This window comes from Varroa jacobsoni, unplaced genomic scaffold (genome assembly GCF_002532875.2).
Source record: "Varroa jacobsoni isolate VJ856 unplaced genomic scaffold, vjacob_1.0 scaffold_821, whole genome shotgun sequence".
In the NCBI taxonomy this organism is placed as follows: domain Eukaryota; kingdom Metazoa; phylum Arthropoda; class Arachnida; order Mesostigmata; family Varroidae; genus Varroa; species Varroa jacobsoni.
The window spans coordinates 143,601-156,209 of NW_019213723.1; the positions used below are offsets into that span (position 1 = coordinate 143,601).

General features: G+C 38.6%; 1 long non-coding RNA gene across 3 annotated transcripts; it reads left to right on the top strand.

Annotated features, from left to right (window-relative positions):
• Window positions 1-203: 203 nt before the first annotated feature.
• On the top strand, window positions 204-11,487 carry LOC111264121 (uncharacterized). Of its 3 annotated transcripts, none has more exons than XR_002682686.2 (4): window positions 204-408; window positions 1,743-2,176; window positions 8,794-8,906; window positions 10,674-11,487. It is a non-coding gene; the product is annotated as an uncharacterized LOC111264121 (long non-coding RNA). The 3 variants fall into 3 exon arrangements; XR_002682687.2 differs by lacking the exon at window positions 204-408 and having other exon boundaries at window positions 1,187-1,824; window positions 2,089-2,176; XR_002682685.2 differs by lacking the exon at window positions 204-408 and having other exon boundaries at window positions 1,187-2,176.
• Window positions 11,488-12,609: the final 1,122 nt, after the last annotated feature.

The window sequence follows — 12,609 nt, forward strand, 5'->3', positions numbered from 1 at the left end:
TAAGGCTTAAATTTGAAGGCGTACGTTTGAACCTACCGCCAAATACGTTTACTACTTCACGAAAACTAAATTGAGCAACTACTACAGAACCCATCGAATAGTTTTTAAATCGAATAGTTTAAAAATTTCAAGTTGCTCATCAATCAAAAGCTGTTAGAACTGTGATTCGAAGATAATTTATTTACTTTTCAGATAGACAAAGAACTGATCGGGAGCAGAAAAATAGGCCATCGATTCACGATGCGGCTACCGTTTAGACAGTTTCTACAGTTTTGCCTTAAATAGATACTGTGCTAATTTTCGCAGAAATTTAAAGTTATAAGGCTTCTTACTTCGAAGCAGAATCAACATGAGTGTCGCTATGGCTTTCCCCATCTAGTTCATACAGCAACTTGGCTTGCGTAGAAGGTAAGCTACCAAACGATTCAAAAAACGGTGCTAAAATAGGCTGGCAGAAATTTTTTAAAATTGTTTGCACGACATTTCAAATGATTTGTATGCACGACCAAGGCAAATAACGGTTACACTGAATTACCCCGAGAGATGTCCTTATCAACAGGTGCAGAAAAAATCCGCCGAAAATCTGTTTTCCTAAGGATGCAATTTGTAAAGGAGTGATCTTTTCTATGTCAATTTGACCCAAACACTCTGAATCCCGATGCATTTTGATTGTTCTTAAGCAATACAATTATGAAATTACTTTAGAGATAGCCCCCATGTATCCTTGTATGCTGTAGCTTTAGTGCACGTTGCTTGTTGCCTGTGTCGGATCACAGTAAAATCCTAGAAATAGTGTATCACCTTATAAAAAGGTGTTTCTTTGAACAGCAAGATTGAGTCCTGAGCTCATCTATTTGGATACATGATTGACTTCTTCCAATGCTAAGTGATGATTTTAGAAGCAGTGTTCAATACATTTCTAGATAGTAGACTTCTCTGGTGACAGTAAATTCAAATTAAGCTAACTTTCATTTCGACAACGTAGTATCTATGTAGGCTTTTAGTTTATGTCCTTACGATTGAGGTGTGTGCTTCGCATACCCATCTCTATTTGGTGCTAAGTATTTCCACTATATATATATATATATATATATGACAGCTCCTATACATCGTATATTGGGATGCAACTAGTAATGATAATGATATGGCGCTGCACGTGAAACAGGCTTCATACTTAATTCTGGGATTTCCTTTCGCTTAGCGTCACTCTCGATCTGTAATGGACTATTAAGTCAAGTAAATAGAGTATATCTATGTCAGGGTCGCTTAGTGATAGGTAGACATTCAAATTCGACGTGGGTTTTTCATTATGAAGATTTGCTTTTGCAAATACGGCATAAATAATATTCCCAAAAGAAACTTAGAGAGTTCAGTTATCTTGGGGACAAAACGGCAAATATAACGTCGAAGATAGATAAAAATATCATAGACAACATTGAAGGACTAAAGTTCAATACATAGAAACGGGCTTGTGAAGCGTTGCACCAGATGTCTGGTTCTGGGCGGAGATAAATATCTTTAAGTTCGGAATATATATGGTGTTACATTCCGTTTTGAGTGACGGGCGCGGGCTTGAGTTGGTCGGCATGTGGGCCCGCAGATATTAATACTGGAATTACCTTTGTATAGGCCAAGTTAGCGCGCATATATATATGTTGACAAGTGTATCTTCTAAGAGGTGCCACTCGTCATTATTCTCGCAAAAAACGTATATATCCTAAGATGGTATTTTTGTTTTGCAGCGTCCACTTGGATCTTATAATAGTTCTCGCGAGAATTGCATGGACAGTTTACGATATTCCAGTATGCCATGGCTAGACGACGGTAAATACAGGTCATCTGTAGCGTATAGTTAAGCTTAACCCCTTGATTTTTATTGTAGATTGAAGGTAAATGATATATGCGTATTTTTTTCCTATATCCAGGCTTTATATTCTGCAAAACGCTAATTGAACACTAGCCTCAACGAATAATCAATTTGATTTGTCAAGATTATTCACTTTTATCAAAGGCTAAAATCTTTACTGCTGACGCTTGTTTGGATTTTCTCTTTTTTTTTTGTTTTTTTTTTTTTTTTTTCGGTTTTAGGTGCTAGGTTAACTCTAGAACAGAATCACTCTTCGGTCTGCGTTAAGCAAGCAAAAATTGGCCGGTACTCATACACGCGTCATTGAAGGTATGTATTAGAGCAAATGGGTATGAACCAGTTGTGGGCTTCTTCGATTCGGGTCACGCTGCCATCAACCATTATCTATTCTAGTTAGTGGTTTCAACGAAGTTAGGGAAAGCGTTTGCTTAACGAAATACACTATTATCGCATACCCGCGAAACGGGCCTCGCGGTGATGCATAGCAATTCGGTTCTAGTATCGTTGCTGGAGGCTATTTGCGTTGTGTTCCGTGCGTTCATGTTTTTCTATGCTTCAAAGTTACACTGTGTCAAACATCAACTTTCCGAGCTACTGCCGTCAGCCTACTTGAGCGGCGGCCCCTGTCGCCTCGCCTTTCACAAGGCAGACATGAAGGAAACATGCTACGACTTATATTTTTGCGGAAATGCTTCTATCTAAATGGGTTTAATGTGATTGTATTCGGTAATGAAATGTGATGCTAGCGTTATGATAGGCTATACAAACAACGGGCTAAAAACCAGCTAGCATCAGTGGAAAGCTTCCAAATTACGTCCAGATTATGTTTCAGTGATATTTATATGTGATATATGTTTTAGTCAATTTGATATGGCTAACAGAAATTTGTGCGTAAATAGCAAAGTGTTCTTGATAAATAGGATGAGTGTATTTGTCTGAAGATGGCAGCGGCAAAGCTAAAATAGCGAAGGCCGAAGTCGCACGGGTCCAATCGAGTATCTCGCCGGCTTCGATACTTATTTACAGCTACAAACAAGTTGACATGTATATGTTTCGCATATAGGCACGTACTTCACAGAGAATTACATTTATGGGACGTTTTGTTGTTTGTAATTCAATCTGGGTTTCGTCTATTGTTATTTGCAATTTGTTCCCATACGGAGCCAGTTCGTGAATGAAAACTTCCCCTTTGCTTTATGTAAAATCAATATGGTTAAATGTATGGCGCAGTCCATGCCGGTCCTAGTAAGCACAGCTCATTCTGTATGTGCCTAGCTATCCTAATGTTTTGTTAATATTGAGTCGCCTTAAGCATGACCTTCTGGAAACGAATCCTGTTAAGTGAAGGAATTTCCATTTTTGCTGAATTTATGTTAACTCATGTTAGTACCTTGATCGCTTGATCAAATATGTTGAACGTTTAACAATGTGCGGCTTCAAAAAAAGTTTGTTCCGATAGTACGTATTCATATTTAAGAAAAACTTGATTCATATTCTAATCTTCAATACTTCTCTGTCGTGTATATCCGTGACAATCGGCGGCAAAGTATTCGAGCACAAAGCCCTTATTACAGCGTAATTTTAGAAACAAACATTATTATCAACAGTGGGTTTTCTTTCCAGCCCATTGTTTCTCCTCTACTGACGTCTACGCCAAGCTTAGTCAGGCGTATTCAGCCTAGCGGCAAAAATTTGTCAAGTTTCTGCACTTGTTGGCCAAAGGACGTATTATTATTATTATTGGATCCTTACCCTTAGAAGCGGTGTCAACGATACCCGGTCACGTATTGCTGGTGATGACATTTCAGCGTTTCGAATAATGCGAAAGCTACTCTGCACTTTCTCTTTCAGCATATCTAGTTTGATTTGTTTATGGAGTGTTTCTGGCTACTATGTAAATGCCAAAAGCGCAACAACCGGTAAAAGTACGGGGCGATTTCGTAACTAGCTTTTCTTTCTCAAAGGATTTCATCGAAGGTATAGAGGGGCGGAGGGAAAACGCCGAAGAAATGTCTTATAAACTTATATCTTAATCATCTCCTGTCATAGGGTTGCCTATTCGTATTGGCGAATGCATTGTTGCAGTAGCGTGAGGTTGTACCAATTATCTAGACAGGCCTTAATTGATATTTATTAGAATTATATTTGACGACCTTCATTATTTATCATAATTATCACAAAGGTTCGAATGTGGTCGGGTGTGTAGCCGATAGCTCACAGAGATACGGCATTAAGCACTTATGCAGACGTAGGACATTTACATAGACATACACGTATTTGAATCAGTCAGTTTCAAAGCAACTTTGATATTAGGTTAATCAAATCAATGTGAGAACAAATTAAAAGCGACGAAGTTACTAAGTAAAGCAAGTTAGTGATACGACCTATTCGAGGCATACGGTTAGACCTGACAGCAGTACTGAGTGACAAATATCGTTGAGTAGCCTAACGCTGTGTCAAGTTGCAGTAAAAAAAAAAAAAAAAAAAAACAAGAAGAACTGACAGAGGTCGCCTTTTTAGCCTAGCAAGCAATCTTCATGAAAGAAGAAGAAGAAGAAGAAAAAATCGTGCAGGATGTGCAAGAGCTTATAATAACGGACACTTACGTATCGGTAGTAGCGTTAAACGAAAAATGACGCCGACGCAAGTAGTGGAACAATGGGCTAAGTTAAACAAAATAGGTTTGCTTCCTTTGGTCCCATATGGTCGTACTCAGAGCGGTGTTGTATCTACAAAAGAATGATGTAGATGAATTCTCATCTACATGGTGAGAAATCAACTACATTAACCAGTTCCTTTGGAATTAGTGGGTCAACTATGGACAAAGATATAATTCTATCGCAGTCATCTTTGGGGCTGTAGTGAAATTCCCGCAGGCTGTTTATTAGTAAATAAACTTTCAGTATGGCCAGCTATATAGCAGCATGGAACTTGTTTTCTTTTCTGTTAATAGCAAATGAGGTAACGTAAGTTCGGCGTACCTGGTGCACGAACGTACAATTTGCGTAGCTAACATACAATTAATTAAAGTTTAGTGATTAAAACCACAGTACTAATCAGTCTGAACAGCATTTAAGTTCATCGGCTCATTTGATTAAGTATTCATGGTAAAAAAAATTAGTAGCATGTGACATGTACCAATGAATTATTAGGATTCATTTACTTTCGAAATGGTTGACAACGGCGATCGCGCGTGCAATTTCACTTAATCAACTATTTAAATGCATCCGCTCGTAGGTCCACAAATATGTATAGGAGCCCATTTTCAACAGAGGAACAGATGAGGCAAAAAAGTAAACGGAAGCAAAAAAAACGCCCAAACCTTATAAAACGGACACCTCTCAACATAGTGGCCATTACAAAAAAACAGCTGCTTTTATTGAATTTCGTAAATTTCTGCCTATCCCCCTGCTCTGGTTCGGCTTTATCCAACAGCTACTCATCATTCGTGACAAATCGGTGATTTTCGCTAACCCTACTAGTGTGTTAACTGAGATCTAACTCAGCCCAATGGCCAGTTTGTCGTCGTCCACTGCTGGGCTTGGGCCTAAGAAACAGACTTCACTGTTGTCAACGGTTCACCGCCGGTCGACGTTGACAGACAGAGTTAGTGAAGAGTTTGTTGGTGTTCTCCTCTGAACTGATAAAATGCTCGTAATGGAAAGGCCAAGTTAACAACCTGCAGACAGACAGCTAGTGATGAGTTTGTTGGTGTTCCCCTCTGAACTGATAAAATGCTCGTAATAGGGAGGCCAAGTTAACAACCTGCAGACAGACAGAATGGAGGTACCAGCGGTTTGTCGTCGTAACCTTCATTTGATCTCTATCGACTGACCGAAATCCAATTGGCTGCATATAAGGACCACTAGACGTACGTTTACGCAAGCGTCGGCAACGGACTGGGAAGCGACCGCTAAACTGGGTCGAAGACAATGGGGAAATTGCTGTACGAAAAAATGCTATAATTTTCACATATCAGGGGCCTAAGCTCGGTCATACATATTTGATTTTGTTTAAACTCTATCCACAAATGTGTATGAAATATTTGAAATCATTCTTATTTATATAGGTCTTGTAGTGTATGAACTATCTCAGGTACAAGTTTTTTAAAATGGCCTATTCTTATAAAAAAAGGTTTTCCTTGTAATTATAAATGATTCATATTTCAAGTAAATCCCCAGGAAACAGCACAGAATGGTTCTGGACTTTAGCCGAAATTGACTTGGGCAGTAGCTAGTGCTTATCGCTGGCTGTTACGGGTAACACATTTCTAACATTTATAGTACACCTCATACAACAACGATCGCAAGTTGAACTTCCGTAACCATAACGGATCATTCGGTGTTACACTCAGCGATACCCTACTTCCTCAGAACTATGATAGTCACTCAGATTACCCCTTGGCTACTTCGGAACTAATATTATCCTCAAACGGTAATACGAGTGGGGCGTTGGTCCGTCCTGGAAAAATATTTTAGCGCTTTATAAACTGTGTGTAAAAAGGTTGCTCATGTAAGGCATACTTCTTGGTTTTCTCAGCTGTATCATCGACAGATGATGCATTAAGCTTATTCATATGGACAGTTATGTGTACATCGACTGCTCGGTATCCGTTGTGTCCGTCGTTGTTGCGTACAACAGTATAAACTGCTTTTTTTTTTATAATGTAATTTTTCAATGGATTCGCGCCACTAAGAAGACATAAACACATTAATATGATAGAAGGAGACAGCACGTACCAGAACCTAAAAATTTGTGCATGCCAGATAAAACAATCTGGATGATTACAATTGACTTACTTCACTGCGAAGAACGAAAGATGTCATGCTGAATATTTCCTAAGCTGAAATTGCTAAACCTAAAGTGGCCTAGTAGAATTTGATGATTGGCCTCCTATCCGTTAGTTAATCTAATGGATCTACTAACCTAGTTAAAGTTAATTGTATTTTTACTTTACTTCAGCTTTTCATAACGTTAGTGACAGAGCAAAAAATTGCGTCCGAAAACTATTTTAGCCATAGCTTCAATAAACTGAAGAACGATTGAATGTTCTAAATAAATAAGCTGGCTAATCCTTGGATTTGCAAGATAAAAGGGGCGAAAACCCTTATGTGACGATCAAACCAAACTTATCATACATTTATATCTGTGTTGAAAAAAAAAAGTTATTCAATCACATGCATTCAACTTCGATTAAATTTTTAAAGTAAATTTTTTAAGTTTAGAGCCGAAGATCATGCGCATTCTACATGTGTAGAATTAGCTAATTTCACATAAAATTTGGCGATGGTTAAAAACTTTTCCCTTAAGGGCCACAAGACTATTCTTGCTTTCTTCCAGTCAAAACATTCAGTTTTAGGAGACTTTGCAGACGTATGCGTAGTCGTACTACTGCAACAAAGAAAATATTTTATAATAGTAATCTATGAAAAGATACGCATCTGCGGCATAGCGTTTCATAGCGGTTGGCTCTGTCAGACACCCAATATTTTTCGGGGAGTGGTAGCTAACCTATTCAGCGAAAAGCGTGCCACAAAATATGAAACGTGCCTGGCTAGGAAAGCTTCCTTCACGAACTTGTTTATTGGCGTCGAATTTCTTAGCTCCTCTGGGTTGAAATAACGGGTTTTAGTGGTAATACCGCCCCAGATGGCATGTCGTTCTTTCTTGCCACGTTTCTATTTTTGGAAAAATGAAAGCGTGCTACTCAAATTCTAGATAATCTCCTTCCTTCAAGGCCAACCCACGTTGCTAGGGGATATCGGCCGCGAAATGAGGACATCCTATAGAGAAAGCGTGACCGAATTGTAATGAAAGAAATGTACAACTAATTTATGGTTAAATATATGTCTGCGGTTATATAAGGTCAGAGTGACCGGATAAGGCCTGCTAGCCAACGACAAGCTGAACCAGTGGGCTTTCTAATGCCAGTCTGATGAAAGCCTGCACCGATTATCTATTTTTTTTAATACCGAATCGGCGTGGATCCTATACTAGAATATAAGCTATTTTTATCTGTGTCCCCTTCTATCTTTATTAAGTTCTTTATACGCGTGGGTTAGTGGTCGTCAACATGCTGACATAAGGTAGAATGGTGATTACAAAGAGAAAAAGGGACGAGTACATTGATGATCACAGAGGATATTGTAATACGACATTGAGTCTTATTACAATATAAAAAAGGATTAGCAACGATATTCGAGGGAAATTAGACAATATATAACCCTCGACAAGCTTGAAGAACATAGGCTGGTATAGGCATGTATTTATCCCAGCGTCAGAACTGCATCACCGTTACGTCCAAGCAACCACAGCGCGATCTACAAATTTGCATATTCTAACGAAATTATTATTTATTCAGGTACGTGGGAAGTGGGGTACATCACTCTTCAGCCTTACACTACTTCCCCTACCTTTTTTATACGTCTTTCCTACCATTAACCCGAATTTTCCACATGACAATTACGTGATTTTTATTCTATAAACTATAGCTATATCATAATATCTCAGTGGCAATGATTTTTCTACTAGCAAATCTGCTCAACTCCTTTTGGCATTTGATAAAAATGCGTTGGCCATATACGGCCCTAAGTGGCATTCCTCCTGAGTAAGAGCCTATTCTTCGAGTCTAAGTGTTGCATCTTTCAAGGAAGTCGAAGCCGGCCTTAACTTCGCGTAGTTTATTTGAAAGACCAAGGCTATGTTTGTGTGTATCATAGTTTTCTGCCCGTTAACTCTGGTAGGTATAGGCTTTCTATTGCTCTTAAATATTTTTTACACACAAAACACTTTCTTTCATTAGTTGTTTGCGTGTCCATAAATGTGTTCTGCTACACAGAATGAAATATTCAACAGTGGAGTATAACTATACAACGTATTTTAGCTTAGCGTCAATACCGCTAATCAAAAATATTATCACTTCGCAGTTGATACGAGAAGATCTAGAGCATTCGCGTAATTTCTTCGAAGATTAGCGTCGGCCTTCCGCTGGGGATTACATACAATTACATGGGTGTCGCCGAAATCCGTTTCTCAAAAGGTAACTATGTAATTGGTACAGTGAAACATACAATTACTAGGTAGACGCCAATCAGGGTGTCATTCAGATGTTGGATGAACGAAATTCATAAGATACTACATCAAATAGGCGACGGCTCGTACGTCCCAACCAGTACGCGGAGCCAGCGTAAAACATTGACAATTAAACACTGTAGGTGTCAGACTGACGTCTGGTCTCCCCATCAATATACAGTCGCATATTCTGCTGATTTTTTTTCTCATGTCTATCAGCCTCGATATCGAGCAGGATGAACGGCGCTGCAGGTCAGTATTTTTTATTCCGCATCGTCAAGCAGATTCGATGATGCTATTATCAAGGGCATAACTTAAGGAGACGATCTCAGATACGCGTAGCTGTGTCAGCATGATGGCTCGTCGTTGGTCCAGAAAATTTTGTTTTTGCCCTACAGGAAGATGGATGGCTAGGACCTAGCGTATAGCGCTAACAAGCGATAAGGAAATACGTGCATGACTTGCAGAAAAAGCTTACATAAATCTCGTAGTAAAAACTGTTATCACTTTGCTTGCTTCGAGTGGCAAGTATGCTGCATGCAATATCTGTAGCGATACATCTTGCCTTTACCATTACATATACATAAATATTAGAAAGGCTCCTATTGCTATGAAATACTATTATAATATAGAAGTATGTTTTTTTATATAATATATACAGATATTTTGTGGAAAGAACATTGAAGAAGAATGCCTTGCTGAATAAAAGCATTTGAATGAAAAAAAAATTGAATTATGTAATCCCGTGGGGTTCGCTAATCATAGGACAGGGTATCCTATCGGTGCCGTTATACAAAAGCCTATTGCTATAATTTAATTTTCCTCTCGTAGCTCCTAAAGCATTTCGAATATCAAGAGATTCCATAACTCTTTAACCATATAGATCGTATAATAAGCTAAACAAATCAAGGTACTCGACTTCACTGCGAAACAATCTGTCTACAAGCTTCATGAACAAAATGTCGCGATCTTTTTCCTTTTTATCTCAGTCGAGGCATACGCTTCCCTTACAGATGGATACTCGTTGTCTATGGTTACTAAATCGAGTTGCTAAGAATACGAACTGTATGCTGAATATCCGGTTTTACTATCACATAATGACTATCGGAATCGATGTCCTCATAAAAAGCGTAACTTGGTCGTTGATTATACGTTATCTATTTGCCTTCTATCTTCCTAAGACCAAACTTCGCTGATATAGTATTCTCTAGTTCCAGCTTAGTTCTGTCCGTAAAGGCTACTGCTGGCTGTTCAAGACGCAGAGTATCTCGAAAAGACGCTTTCTCAAACTTCCTGTAGATAGGCTAATCATTCAGTTATATGCACGTTATTCGAAATTATGCCTCTTATCCTTCATTGCCACTTATATATACTATTCATTCATATGGTAGAGCTTGAGGCACACTGTCAGACGGCTGCTAACAAGTAACTGCTAGTTCTTGCCAATTTATGTTATGTATGTTATTCTTCTATTATGTCTACGTATGTTTTGCGACTAAATTCTCCTGCAAGTTAGCCATCAATACAAATGTCATATCCCGTCTCGGAAAAAAGTATGTTAGAAAAACAAAGGTTATTAAATGTATGAAGGGCACGAATATTAGCGACACACGTTCTCTTTTGATTAAAAGATAACACAAGCAGATGCTAGCGGGCAGACGATAATGAGTTTTGTGACTTTCTAATACTTATAAGGGCATATTATTGAAACACATATTTTGGGATTTATTTTTAGGACGAATGTTGACCGAACGTAGTAGAATGGACAAGCCGTATGCTTAGCAATCAGGAACCTTCCATCCAACTGCACCGATAAAAAGCAAATACAATTGGAGGCTCAACAGACGATTGAAGTAAAAATAACAGTATAGACGCTTAAGCTGATGCAAAGCACCATCAAAAATTAGAGAATTCAGCAGCCGCCTCAGCTCCAACAGGAGACCTTAACGGTTCAGAGTTATGTTCGATTACGTGCAATACCGGTTTGCACGGGTCGTGTACATACACTTGATTTGAGAGTTGGTGGTTTATACCCTATAACATCGATACAAGACATCGACGGATAAAATAATATGCAAATCGGACAACGGCCATGTTGAGAAATGGGTTCGATACGCCAAAATGCTAGACACATGATTAATGGTTCTTCAACTTTACCGTCTGCGGTCAATAGAGTAATTCGATTGTTCCATGAAGAGGTTTATTAGGTACAGCGAACCTTAAATGAACAGATAATAACACTTGTAAAAATTCGATATAGTTTGGTACATCTGTACTCGAGTTTAGGAAGCACGGGTATATGTTACAATTTATAGGTTATAGATAAAATGGGGTAAAAAACTTTAAACAGTGAGTGCTAAAGATTTTCAAATCCTGCCTACTAGCAAGTACGCGTTTCATTCGAGAACGGAGGTTTGAGATATTTCTTAATTTCTCTTAGTCGCTAACTCGAATCGCCTAAACCATAACTATCGAAATTTGCCCCTAGCTCGATTATGTTAATTATTGAAATAAAATAAGCATGGTTTTCCTCGGGAAACTTGTTCAGCTGCAACAGAGTACCAAATACGATTTGTCTTCCTAAACTGATACACATTTATAATGACATAATATTTCTAATACGGTAAAAGCTGACCTTTCAACATCGGGTAGACTAGCCAAATTATTTAGGTGTATCCGGCGTATTTCGTTCTAATTCAACTTGTTTGTGATGTATAACGAAAAAGCGGAAGCACTTATATCGAGTGCTTTGAAAGTGAGGCAGGCTCCCGAGATGACCCCAAGTTGTACCCAGTGTTCGAGGCAGGATCCAGCCCCACGGAAAAATAATCGTTTTTTTGTAGACCACTTCCTGTAGAATCCTTGTCGCTTCTTATTCCTTTGCCTTCGACAATGTAGATTTTGGGTCTCGATGGGCGTAGGGCTGAGGTAAAGTTACGTGTATTTGGCGTTCTTTGTGTCTGATCTCTATCGTAGACTTCTCCAACAAAGCCTAAGGTTAATTTTCGACTTGCAAAAATTAGATACCGTTATAAGCAAAGAGCAATAAGAACCTATCCACCTGACAAAATCGGGATATTTGGCCCCATTTTGCTCGTAAGGCTACGAGTTTCAACGCACTTTCAGTATGTTTGCGATATGCATTACACTCGCAAGAGTAGGAAACCAAAACGAGTAACTTCATCTAGAGAGTACCAATATACTCCGTCATGATTCAAAGCGAATTGACCTTTATGTTAATTACAGCGGGCCAACAAACTCGAATAAAAGCTTCAGTCGTCGCTTTTAGCCTGTTGTTCATTAAGCGCCCCAGAATGGCCCGACATAAGTTGCTTCGTCTTCTCATGAAATGGTAAACTTTACCATAGCACACTGTTATGACAATTAATATTTCCTATTCTTGGTGAAGCATTGAAGTAAATTTCTAACGTGTAGAAGTCAAAATATAGTACATGATCCTTTTATTAACGGCAACCATCGGCGGGATTACGTACGATGCGTCAAAGGTATAGCTATTAATTGAGAGAAAGCCAAGCTTTTTCAACGAAGTTCCTTAGATGAAATGCTCAGTTTGGAAAAAAATTGGAAGTACATAGACTAATGTGTATAATGAGAAAAAGTACATGGACTTCCTCGCGTCAAATACTTTCTGAGTTTGTATCCTAGGAAAC